We start from the raw sequence: 13,249 nt of genomic DNA on the forward strand, positions 1-13,249 counted from the left end.
AAATCACCCACATGATAAGGATTTAGGTGTCTCCCTAGAAAAGAACAGCCGTTTCAAGATCAAAATGGCATAAAATCTAAAAAGCAATAAATATATTCACACTTCAGAGCCCAAACCTGCTCCCTCTAAGTGTCCACTAGAGGGTTTCTTGTACTTTCCACCAAAATGCCAGCACTGCTGGCTCTTGGAAGCAGATGGGGGATTCCAGAGGCAGGATGGCAAGGATGGAAGCAGGGACAGCCTGCACAGCAAAGGGACACCACAGTCTGTGTCCACACTGGCACCCTGAGGCAGGACTGGTGTGTGGAGGAGCACAACCATACAGTCCTTCCTGAAAACTCTGTCACTGACAGGAGAAAGCACAGCCACATCTCTGGGGTGCCAGCTCTAGAATGTCTAGAAATCCTTTATTAAAACCTACAGGAGAACCATGGCTTTTCCAGAGAAAGTGCATGTACCCATCTATCTGATTAATTTCTCACCTCATTTAATGGACAGTTCTCATATTGAGTCTATGCAAAACTCACCACCTCCTTCCTGGCACAGCTTTTGCCCCTGTGTTGTGGCACAGTGATGAGCCAAGCCTTCTGCTCCCCTCCTCCACTTCTCCCTAAAACCTGATCACACTCATACCAGGAAGGAGAATGGAACTCATCTCCAGATTTGCCATGTGACTCTGATATAGGAGGAAGAGGCAGAAGAAAGGGACAGAAAAATGGTGATTTTTGAGCTTAGAACAGTATTTATGAGATGTCATTACCCAGATTAATTTCCTGCTGCTGTTGTACTCACAGGAACCAGTCATGCATGTTTCAATTACTTCCCCATGGCCATGAAGACTTGGCAGGTAGATGGATTGATAGGAGAAACACTGCTTCAAAAAAACATCAGTGGATATTTTCCCAAGGGTTGCAGGTACAGGGTGGCAAGGTACAGTACTGAAAGCTTTATTAGCTCCTGTGTACAAACCCATAGACTCTCTCCATCTGTCAGGAGTGTGAGCATTTTAATCTCCAAGCACTTGCAAAGCACATCAGCGTCACCTTCCCTTTTAACCATCAACAGAACAGAGCAGGAAAGAGGTAAAGTGTTTTCCTTCAGGCCATCCAAAGGAATGAGGACAAAGGTGAAGGAGTCACTTGTAAATAGAAAACAAAAAAATCCTTTAAACTAAATGACAGAGTTTAAGTTTGTTTTTTCAAAATGATAATATAAAATCATAATTTTGGTGGCAATTTGGCATGGATCTGATGGCCAGCTGGGGGTCTTTGGCTGGTTGCTGTACCTGTGCTGCTGAGCCCTGCTAACCCCTGCTGGCTGGTGTGTGGGGAGGTGTGATCCCACCCCAGGGTCCCGTCTGTATGCCAGGAGAGCTTTGCCTGTATGACTCTGCATTATCATCAGGCTTGGTTGGAAAATATCTCACTGACACTGAAGGTGAGGGTCAGATTTTCAAAGCACGTAGTGCTCATAATTGGAGCCAGATTTCTGGAGGAGCTCTGCTCCCATTTAAACACCTAAAGAAAGTGACTGGATTGTCTCCCCCAGCTGTTCCTGCGGCGGGAAATAAGAGCTGCTACAGGCTGACTCCAGTCCTAGATAAATAATAATGAATGAAAGTCATTATAGGGGATGAATTTGCAAATATTTAAAGTTTCAAAGCATGAATTTTGTTAATTAAATAATGCTAATAATGCAACATTGGTCTGACCTAAAGGTTAATGTGAAATCCCTGTCTTTGGTGAGAATCTCTCTTTTCACAAATACCCTGAAGTAAATGAAACTTTTTCAGGTTTCATCTGGCTTTGAAAGCTGAACTGATTGAACTGAAACTTTTCTATGGGGTTCATTCATCCCTTCTTGTATGCTTTCAGACAAGCCTGTGGCCATCAAGAAATAATACAGCCTACACAGATTGTGGATTAAAAAGTTTACCTTTCTTAATAACTTTGTTAAATTTTTTTCCCCTTTACTTTTTTACACTGTTTTACATGTGACAGTATTGTTAAAGAGAGCTGATTATCTAGGGGGAATCCGAGTTAGGATTTAGAAAACCTGGTTACTTGTGGAAAAAAATAAATAAATAGAACAGTCTCTCATTATGTAATGTAATTGAGTTTAAATAGTTTAGATACTACCAAAATAACTCTGTGGATCTTGTTTAATTTGTCTGGTTTTTACTATATTCTCTTTTTCCCTCACCAGACCTTTTCATATGCAGTGAGAGACACATATCATAGTGACATGTGTGCAAAGGAAAACTTAGCTATAATATTAGAAAATTCCATTTAATTTGATTGCGGGTGTCATTGGGTTCAGAAATATTTATATGATTTTGTAGATATTTCGAAGTCTAGGATGGTAATTTCCCTAAATTAAAATGATGAAAAAGCCTTTAAAATTCAAGAGTAGTGCTGTGCCTTTAGAGAGAGCTTTGTGAGAAAAAAAAAATCCCTATTCTATTGTAACTTTCTTGGGCAATTTCTGTGGACTGGATCTTTAAAATGGAGACAAGTTATCTATCCATTCACTATCTTTTCAAGACCTGACCTGAGACTTTGTGCCCCAATTTCTCACTTCTAATTCCATATCAGAGTGATCTGATCATAAACACATCAAAAGCTGGGAAATGATTAGACAGTTCAGTACTGGGAGAGGTCAAAGCACAGGACAGCTCCCAGCACAGGCACCAGGGGCATGAGTTAGTGGGACAGCACCTACTCTGAGATCTTCCTGTTCTGCCTAAGAGGGTTGGTGACTTCTAAACGTGAATGTGAGTTCCCAGCTCACCTCTCCAGGCTGTGAAATGTTTGCTGTGTGATGTGTATCGTGGTGAGCACAGGTTTTAAGTGACCTTTCCTGTGCCCATCAAGAATGAAGACATTGCAGAATAAAACACAAAAATCAAGTCTCAAATGTGCAAGAGTAATGAGAAAAGGATGAGGTACTTACATCTTTGCCTAAAATTTTTGGCTCCATCTCTAGTCTTTCTACACTGTTTGGAAAGGTTGGAGAGTTTTAAATCCCCCTTGCCTGAGGAGGGCTGCTGAGTGCTGGGCTAACAGACATGCACAGCTTTTGACAGTCAAGCTGGTGCCTCTGGGCAGACCTTCCCTGTTTTCAGCAAAGTATGATCACTTCACTTCACTTCACTTCACTTCACTTCACTTCACTTCATTTTCAGACTGCTTGTCCTGGTCTTGTGTGTTTATGGGCAGAAATGGATTCTCCTATCCATTAGAGTTTATTAAAGTCATTCCTCCATCCCTCTCCAAGCCCCTTGAAGACACTCCAGATAAGGAGCAGCTTCTGATAGCCTGCAACCACATATCCCTTATCACTTGCCTGCAACAGCAGTCAGATTTTCTGCACTGCTTTGGTCTGGAAAGGCTCGGATCTGGATCCAATATTGTAGGTCATGCTGGAAGCTTGATATCACAGGTCTGCAGTGGAATCGAAGACCACACTGTCTAATTGCAACCTTGTCCAACCACTAAATAGCATTCTGTGGAGATAAAGCCTATCTTTAGTCTTTCCCAAAAAACACTGGGCCCTTGCCAGGATGGAAAATGCTGGGAACATAAACATAACTGAAGAACAAAAAATGGCAGGATTGAGAGGAGATATTTTCCAATAGATAGCCTGTAATTTGCCATGGATGTGGTAATTTAGCCAAAATAATTGAATTCTATGTGTTTCCAAAGAGTGTCTGTCAATGTTGGCGCACTTGGTTTGGGTGGTTGGTAATATGATATGAAATCTTTCATCTCGGATTTACTTCACTGAGAACTACCCCAATCACTTCTGTTGATCATAAACATCACCCAGTCATAGGCACTATAATTGTTCCCCCCGGGTGGCTTTTTTGGTGGTATCTGTGAAATGCACAAACGTTTCTCACTCCCAAGGAGAGGAGCATGCTCCCCACATCCAAGAACACCCCTGCTGGCTGGTAATCTCATCCAACTGCCAGTTACCCCTCTCCTCTTCATCAGAATGGATGGCAGCCAGCTCATGTGTTCAAGGGCTTGAAAGACAACTTTCTGCTGAGTGGACAGAAGGCTTCTCAACTGCTTCTTGAGTGAACACAGGAAAGAAAGACATCATAGTTGTTTGAAAATATTTTGCAGGTGGAGAAATGGAAAACAAGGCTGGAAGAGAGCTTCAGAAGGCATTTCATCTTTCCCTGCACCAAGACAAGATCAGTTAGACCTGGACAACTTCTTACAGAGATTTCTCTAATCTCTTTTTTAAAATCTCCTGTGATAGTTCACTGCGTGTCTTGCCCAAACTCAGCCACTAGCTTTTCTCCTAATACCTGTCTGGAATCCTCCTATTTGCAGGGTCAACCCTCCTCTTCTTGTCCTCAGGGAAACATGGAGAATGGCTTATTGTTTTTCTTAAGGAGTGTTCTGTCAGTCAGAGGTCAAATCAAAAACCAAATGATGGGAAATTACTTGCCACACACTCCCTGTAAGTATAACACCTTCCTAGAAAACAGGTAGGGTTGGGATACTGCTATGAGCAAATGTAATCAGTATGGGAGTTCATTTATGTAAACTACACTAACGACTCAGCTGGTTCCTACAAATCACAGATTTCATGGAGGTGGAGACTCTTTGACATACTTCACTTTTCCCTACAATTCTTCTCAAGATTATTTTCTTGGATCCACAGATGATCTTGTCTATCTCACAAGGGCTTATACACTTTCTGCTTCACTTGCTAAAGACCACATCTTTTTCTCTAAAATCCTTTCTTCTACTTAAGCTAAACTGGGTGGAAGAAGACTGAAATTGCTCCCAGTCCCTGCTTAGTTTTGAGGTGTGCTACTGTTTCCCCAAGACCTGAAAAAGTACCTCTATGTCCACAAATGTACCTGGTTTTCTTAAAAGAATAGTCAATGGGCAATTGATCCTCTTCCAAATTCTCATTCCTCACAGAGGAGGCCGAAAATCCACAGAACTCTAGTGGGTGGGATGTGCTGATGCCAAAGGTGTACCAGGAATAAAAGTCCAAGCTCAGGTGTGCAGGGCACACCTTCCTATGGTTTGGGCAGAGCCACTGATGCTGGAAGCTGCTTCAAGAAAGCAGCAAACAGTGTGGGCAGAGACTGTGGGCTGCCCAGAGGGCATGCAGATGGATGTGAGGCTGGAGATGGAGCCAGATATGGAAAGAAAGGAAAGGTAGAATTAACAAAGAAATAGGAAGGTGGCAAGAAAACAAGTCTGTTTAGAAGAGAATAGTCCCATTCTTCCTTAGGAATGCCTCTTCTTGTCCATCTGCTGCTGAACGCTTTCTCATACCCCTGCACAGCCAAGGGCTGGATCCCCATCATGATTTGAGTGCTTCTCTGCCCTTCCCAGTTCCTGTGCCATGTCTCCCTCCCGACCCAGCATGGCTATGGATCTTGGCCTGAGAACCTCACAGGTGTTTAAATGAAAAATAAGAACTACCCTGAGGCTGGCAAAGCCCAAACTTGCCTCACTGCTTTCCAACTTTGCCATGGAGTATTGCCACTCACCTTAAGTGACTCTGCGCTGTGGGCAAAAGGAGAACAGGGCCAATCTCTCAGCCTGGTGCCTCTCTCAGAGATGTTATCTGCCTTTTTCTTGTCTCTTTTGCCTTGACCAAATGAAGCTCCCTGCATGTGTACAGCAGCACAGTGGGGGCAGACTCCATTGTTCTCTGGACTGAAACCTGCTGACTATTTAAATAAAACAACTCATTATCTGCCACTACCTACTCTGTAACCCAAATTGTTGTCAGAACATACTGTCCCCACAATCACTTCCCTCCTGCTGGGACATCTTTTCCTGTGTTTATCCATGTCCTTTAAGTAATGCTTAGAGCCAAGTGTCCATGCTGTGAAACACATATTTTAATGGTTTAGCTTCTGTAAAGCTTGGAGCGTACAGCAGAATGGAGAGGGATTGTTAAACCTCAGTGATATGCCTACAGATCTTTCTTTGAATCTCTAAGGATGTTAAACAAAGCGATTTTGATAAGAGCACTCTCAAACTGAGTAATTTTCCTTCTGTTTAGAGGAAGAGCAGTAGAGGCAGTGAGTAGGGCAGCAGCATGCAGGGTATCTGTGCAGCATTGACTGGGTGTGCAGTGAGGCCTTGAAATGCCTGAAAAGACCTAATGTGACATAGCCACAGACCTAGCCAGAGATCTGGATGGCAGATCAGGATATTCAAGGATGGTGGAGCCCTCGGGTAGATTCTCATAGCCATGGATTCATTACCTTCATTTCTGCAACACCAGAGATATCCCTGAGCACCACTATCATGTTATGATCTCTATGAAGAAAGATAATCTTCTTTTCTTTCTAACATCAACATGTTTAATATATCACAAAAACGTCTTTCCTCGAAATGCTGCTTGTAATCTGCCTGCAAATAGATATGAGGCAATAAGCTGTAAAAAACTTGGATCATTAAGGCAAATATTTGAGGTCTTATATATGGGGACTTTTGCTAAACATTTTGCCTGAGCTCCATTTCTGTTGCTATGAGCAGAACAACCTAAAATTAACAGCCTCTGCCCTTGGAAATTCCCTGCATGGGAGAGCAGGAGAAGGTGGTTTTGCACAGACATTGCATTTATGCAAATACACTTTGATCCTCATGTGAACACAAAAGAAAGAGTGGCTAAACACTGCTTTTATTTCTCCATAGTTAGAAAGGGGTGTGGGAATGCAATAAAAACCTGTTCTTTTGGTGTTGGAAACTGAAACTGTGCATATTGCACCGTGTATTGCAGTCACAGATCTTTGCAAAGGTGAGCAGTGGCCAGAGCAGTTCCTTGCTTTCATTAGACTGAACCTGTAAGTGTCCTTCCAAGGAAATTGTCCTTCAAAGCCAGCAGTAACACAATGCTCAAGAAAAGTTATGCTAGGCAGGGAGCTTAATATGACACGAATCACACAGCCATGTGGGGAGGATAAAAATTAAAGCTGAAACCTAATTTATCTCTTTTCTGGAAAGTAAGGAACTGCTGACTATACAATGAGGAAACTAAACTGCATTGGGCCCTGACTACATCAAGTGCTGTTACAGAGCTTTTGTCAATGATGGGTTATGACGGGAGCCATATGACAGTCACTACTGTTTGAACAGTTTGTTGAGGCAAACACACACTTCACCACGATGTCTGATAGCCATCATGTTGCAATTCCAAACGGGACTTGCTTTTGTCATTGTGCTTTCCTCCTTTCCAGGGCACTATTTTTGTTTCACTTTCCAATTACAGCAATTCCATTCTGATTTTGGCTCTCCATCAGGCACACTGAAGGCTTTGGGCTTGAGGAATTGTGAAGTAATTCTATATCCTCTGAGGCTTCAGAAAGGAAACAGTCACAGATTTATTGGGCTTTAAGGCAGTTTGGGGAGGAAACCAGATGAAGGCATCCTGCATGCTGGCTTAGATTCATAAGAAAGTCAATATGTGTTATTACACATTAAATATGTCACTTAGAAAAATTATTTGAGAATAAAAGTAGGATGGATACTTGGAAAAAAGTTAATCACAAAATGCACTTTTATGTATACCACTCAGCATACAACATATCTAAGGGTGAAAACTTTCCAGTTCTTTTCTCATCTCCTGACCACATTAACTTTTATTATGAAACAGCAATTGTGATTTGAAATAATTTATCAAGTTGTTCAGGCCAGCTTTTTATGGAATCACAAGTAAAGAATAGGTGACCTTTAAGTCAAGGAGTGTTTCAGGAGGACATGGTTGTGTTCCTGGATTATATTTCCCAGTGATTTGGGTCAGCACAGCAGTGCCTATCCATGGCTGAAGGAAGGGACTGTAAATACCACGGCACTGCACCACTGTGCAAGTGTCCAGTGTGAGGTCAGACGCTCCAGAAACCAGAAATCCACCATGCTTGGAGGAAGAGAAATTCTGTCCCAGCTGGTTCATGTATTGATTGCGCTGATTTGTTGTGGTTCATCTGGTTTTCTTTCATTTTCCCCAGGAAAATTGTGAATGAAAACAATGAACTCACTGATGGCTGTTTAGGAAGACTTTAAGAAGGTTTCAAGAGATATCCCAGAGGCAGATCTTCAGACCTTCCACCGTGTCACTGCTCACTGCAATGACTTTCATTGCTTGTCTGTTCCCTCATGGCTCAATAATATGGCCCCTGAGCTACAGTGTTCGACCCATGTTGGCCCCTAAAGGAGAGGGAAACTTTGTGCATGTAGGAAGAACTAACCCCATATATAAAGAGCATTAACCATGGTTTTTTGGGTTGTTTTACCTGTCTTCACAGCTCCTACTTTTTCAGAATTCTCTCACTCTCTTAGCTCCTGAGACAGAGTTTGCTGAATTCATTGAGGATTCAAATGAGAAGTGGAGGAAAATCAGTATAAATCTTTTGGAAAGCTGTGTATGAGGTTATTCCTGGCTTCATCAGGATACGCAATATCGCAGACTTGTTTTTTAGCAGAAAAAGGAAGGAATACTTTGGACTGAAGAGCACAACTGCAGAAAGGGAGAGGTATCAAGCTACAACAAGATATCAAGCCACTCATCTTTGCTCACAAGTGTGACTAGGATAGTCACATCTCTAGTCAGCAAAAATAGGATGCTCTTCAAAGGAATAAACATGAAATTTAATAACAAAACTCAGTCATGCTACTTCTTGAATAAACTGTATTTCACCTAACTTAAGGTGTAGAGTACATGGTGAGTTGCCCTTGGCTCTCCTTGTGGAAAGAAAAATACTTTTCTTTGACAAGATTCATTTTGCTAGAAAACACAGGATGAATTTAATAATCAAACCTGTTGAAGCTCCTCTTTTTCTCCATGGAGACTAAAACAAGCTGAGGGTGACTAGCTATTCTGGAGCTAAGCCAGAAGGATTTTTGAGATAGTTTCTGGGACAGATATGCCAATATAATTTACAATTTTAAGAGTTCATAAATTTGTATTTAACTATGAAAAACTCAGAGTTGGGCATCAAAGATTATAAAATTGGTTTTGAAGAACTTAAAGAACAATTGAAACTGAAGGGTTTTCCTCACTCTGCAAAACTGAGAGTTAGGGCTATACTTTAAAATGTAATCTCATTACGTTTCCCAGAGCTGTGGCTCTGAGTCCTGCTGTCTTCTCAAACACTGAGTCATGATGGCATCCTCAGAAGCAGTTATGTTTTGCTGGACTTGTCTAAGCCCATCTGGAGGAATGGAGCTGCAAAAATGTCTGCAAGGACTAAATCTGGACATCATGAGGTTGCACATAATGAAGTGTTTGGCCTCCACTACTGGTGGTGATGAAGTAGAAGAGGAATAGAACACTGCAGGGAGTTTGCAGGGTTTCCAGGAGAAGGAAAAAATGTAAATGTAAAGCATTTGCTACAAAATGTAGGGAGATTCCAAGATCATGGAGGCGTGTCCTGGCGTTTGCTGTTTAGGGGAGGGAAGGGTTTTGCATCAATGGCTCTTCCTTTATGCATCTCAATAAGTTTTGCTTTATTTGAGAAAATTTAATCATTTATTTGAGAAGATTGATCAGCAAGAATCATTATACCCTTGCTTAGATCTGAAAATGTCTCTTCAAGTTTTGGAAAAAAACCCCTGCCTTGCCACAAAAAGTGAGGCAGTGCTTACAGCTGAGCAGGGCCTTTCCTGAGGTGCCTTCCAAGATAATCTTGTTGCTTCCTGTCCATCCTATATCCATGTTGGTTCTTGTCCTGCTTATATTATAAATGTTTTAGAGGTGGGAACATTCTTTTAGCAATACATTTGCAAGGTGTGTTGCACTTCAGGGCTTTCAAGGGGTCACTGCAACAGTAATATTGTGTTCTGTTGGGACAACCTGCCACATTCCTGGTACAATCTGATGATCCTGGAGAATGAGTGGAAGTCATTCAGCAGAAAATGTATCATTTTACAGTTCCAGGATCCTGCAGGCCCCAGCATGACATTTCTACACTATTTGGAAATCTGTATGCTGAAGCTGTGCCTGTACCAGTAAAGGAAATGACCCTGCAGATGTCCCTGGCCCCAGGACCAGCTGCCTGCTGGGAATAGCTCCTGGAATGTTCTACCTCCCCAGTCACACTGGGGCATCACCTGGGAAAGTTGTAACTGGCATAGGGTGAAACTTCACAAAGGACCCTTTTGGTGACTTTACAGGGTGAATGTTTGTTTCATTTAAACCAGCAGTATGGGCTTAGCCACAGCTCAGAGAGAAGGGTCCTCTCTTCAGGATGGCACGAACAGAAAGGCACAGGACCCTCCTTGCCAGCACTTTTATACCTGTACCAACAGATATAAAAATTTGATCACGCTGGGCACACCAGGCTTCCTGAAGGGTAAGGAAGGTATTCACCTGTTCATGAGCTTAGCTGCTTTCCGGTGCCTCACTGACAGAACAACCAATGGAATTGCCAAATCAGTTGTGTCCTGTAGAACTTACATCATGTTTAACCACTGACTTCATTCCTTTTCCAATGTGCCTGAATGATTTTCCAAGTAACAGCTGTGTGAAGTCAATACAGAGGGGTGTGAACCAATTCAGCAGCTACAAACAACACTTCATGTGTTACAATTTTCAGCCCTTTACAGTCCTAAATTCAGCTGGTGGCCTGTTTTGGTATGTAAATATTTTTGCAATGCTGCTATAATTTACAGAAATTTATGATTAGCAGACTAGAAGGAAGTTTTTATAAATATTCAGATTAAGTTTTTGAAAGTTTCCTTTTTTTCATTAAAGAGATGGTCTTCTTCCAAGTCAATGATTCAAAATCCAGATCAGTTTCTAGAGATCTGTGCTCTTTAGGTAGCTCTTGAATTCTGTTTCCTGAGGATTTGTAGCTATGCATAAACTTTTATCAGTGCTGAAATAATCTGCAGTGCATGAGGGGGCTATAACACTGGATGCAAATAGTTTATTATGCCCACAGAGAATTTTGTGGATTAATTTGCCATATTCACCAACAGAAACAAGAAGTAGAAAGCATATGCCAGTTTCCATCCATAAGACACAATTTTGTGGGAGACTAATGAATGGGGTCACAGGCAGCTTATGGGAAGGGATTTGGAACGAGCTGGTTTTCTGAAGCTGATCTTTGTGGCTGGGAACACTTTGAGCCATTTATCTGTTGGTTCTGTGCATCTCTCAGTGACTGATATCCATTCACTTGGAAGATATCTTCAAAAAAGTCCTCTGGGATGTGCAATCACAAGGTTATTTCTAGTCATTGTTTCCCAGAGAGCACCACTGCAGCTGGCACTGGCTGAGGCTTCATGGTACATGGGGAAACTGAGAAAGGAGAAATCAAAATACCAGGCAATACTTTATGAGATGTTTATGGCCTGATTCATCTGAGAAATCCATTTTATTAAACAATATTTTGAGTAACTGTTCAAGCTCAGATGTCTCGTTTCATACTTGCTAGAATAAGACACTTTGAAAGACACTAGTTCCAGAAGACATCTCATTTGTGTGACTGTGGCTTTCAGCCTTTTGAATTGTGTTTTAACTTAATTCTCCATTTTGAGATGCATTTAGCCTTCAGCTGTGTCAGCCTGGTTAGGAGCTGAGTATTTTTTCACTGGCATCAAACTTTTCTCTCTCCCAAAGGTCAGGATTGGAGGTGGAAAGTATTTTTCCCTTGGTATATATATATATTTAGCCTAAAAAATGCAGGTCTGGATCAAGCAAAATCATTTACATCTTACATATTGGCAAAAAAAAACCTCCCAAAAAAATAACCTCTGAGTCTACCTAACACAAAATTTTCCATTCAGGATCTTTATTTTGGTCAGCAAACTTGGACCACACCATAATTAATGTCCTTCTACTGAGCTGCACAAATGTGGCTTCAACATGTGTCCTATGTTGGTGAAAAATGCTGTGCTCCAACTTCCATACTTGCTTGTGTGCTTCCATGCATTCTCTTTCATTCCACGATGTACCTGTCACCAGCCTCATGACTTAGCTGAAAAAATAAATATTTCTCAAAAAAATCTGTCAGCGCTGCTAAAAGAGCAGCTTGTCACAGCAACACTGTGCTGAGCTGCCAGGCTGAAACTGTCCTTTGGAAAAATTAGCTTCCCATGGAAAATAAGCATCAGCTTCCCATAAAATATACAGTCTTGGGACAAAACACTTCTTGGTTCAGACTTGTTTAGCCTGAAGTTATGGCACCATGTAGAAACCTCCAAGGATTGGTCTTTGCTGTGTATATCATGGTTGGGTTTAGATAAATCGATTTTTTCCAGGGTAGGCATTTTTCACCTATGCTTGGGTAGCTGAGATTGCAATTTCACATACTGCAGTTATTGAAAAAGCAGTGAAAAATGTTCAGACTACATTCAACAGTCCTTTTCTATACAATGTTTACCAGCATCCAAGAGAAACAGCTGTTTTTCACAGCTGGATCAGCATCCTTTGGGTTTTGTGAGGAAAATTCCTGGCCCTCCCTTGCCACAGAACAGGAGCATTGCTGAGCCTGGGAGCCTAAAGGATGTTGTCCAGCATCCATGATACCAGTCACAGTTTCCCAGGAGCTCCCTCTGCCTCCAAATTACAAATTACTGTGGCACCTGCCACAGTCCATCAGCAGGGCTTTCAAGAAATGCAAAGAAGCAAAATAGAACAGAAAATTAAAAAAAAAAAACGAAAAAGGAACTACTGCATTGGAGACAGTGCAAAATTCTGCCTCAGCCCTCATATATCATAGCAACCCTGATACAGGCCTGGCCATGAGCTGCTTTCCATCTAAATGCTGGGCATGGCTTGACAAATTGTGAGTCAGGAGTGCACCTCGTGTGCTCCAGCAGCCAAGGAAAGCTCTGTGCTCAGACATGGACTGGAGCTACTCCAGAGTGAGTGCCCTCAAACATGGAGCAGCATGGATATTGAGTCCTTGGCACCAAATGGTCACATCCACTCCTTGCTGGGGCAAGGAAATTCTTAGAGTGAACCTTAAAATGCTCAGGCTCTGCTACCAGCTGTCACTGGTGGACAGCCTGGGACAAGTCACATCCTTCTCCTCTGCCTCAGCTTATTTGCCTTATAAACATGAGTAATGGTGGCAATAGCCTTCTTTAAAATAGCTCAGGGTTTTTTAATACTAGTAACAATTGTTACAACAATGACATCATTTGATATAATGATTATTGTGCTACCATGGCTAGGAAATTGTAATTATTTTGTCTCATTTTAATTTCCTTATTTTAAAATTTTAGTTACTCCCCCTGTTTATAAGCAGAAAGCTGCT

The sequence above is a fragment of the Cyanistes caeruleus genome, chromosome 5, assembly GCF_971803275.1.
Source record: "Cyanistes caeruleus chromosome 5, bCyaCae1.hap1.1, whole genome shotgun sequence".
In the NCBI taxonomy this organism is placed as follows: Eukaryota; Metazoa; Chordata; class Aves; order Passeriformes; family Paridae; genus Cyanistes; species Cyanistes caeruleus.